The following is a 289-nucleotide window of genomic DNA, read 5'->3' on the forward strand; positions in this document are numbered from 1 at the left end:
GGTAAAGGTATGTCCAGACATTTGGACCTGATAGGCTGGGTGATATCAGAGGCAGTCAAGCTATTGGCTAAACAACTGATTCAATTTGCAGATTAGTTGTCAAGTTAGCAGTTTACCTGTTTCTGACATTACTACTCAGGCATACCCTCAGATCAGGCCTGCTTTTCTGGACTTACTTAAAAGTGTGTACATGTACATAGATGTATACATGTAATGCTGGTATTTTTGTGGTGTACCATTTCAAAGTCATATGTAGCTTTTTTGTGATTGTATGAAAACATATGGCATA

The 289-nt window shown here is 38.1% G+C and overlaps 1 protein-coding gene across 1 annotated transcript in view; it reads right to left on the reverse strand.

The window, feature by feature from the left end:
- The window catches only part of LOC119591781, a 32,050-nt gene that overhangs the window by 2,240 nt on the left and 29,521 nt on the right, over positions 1-289 (reverse strand). The gene's annotated exons all lie outside the window — the stretch shown is intronic.

Source organism: Penaeus monodon, chromosome 29 (genome assembly GCF_015228065.2).
Source record: "Penaeus monodon isolate SGIC_2016 chromosome 29, NSTDA_Pmon_1, whole genome shotgun sequence".
In the NCBI taxonomy this organism is placed as follows: domain Eukaryota; kingdom Metazoa; phylum Arthropoda; class Malacostraca; order Decapoda; family Penaeidae; genus Penaeus; species Penaeus monodon.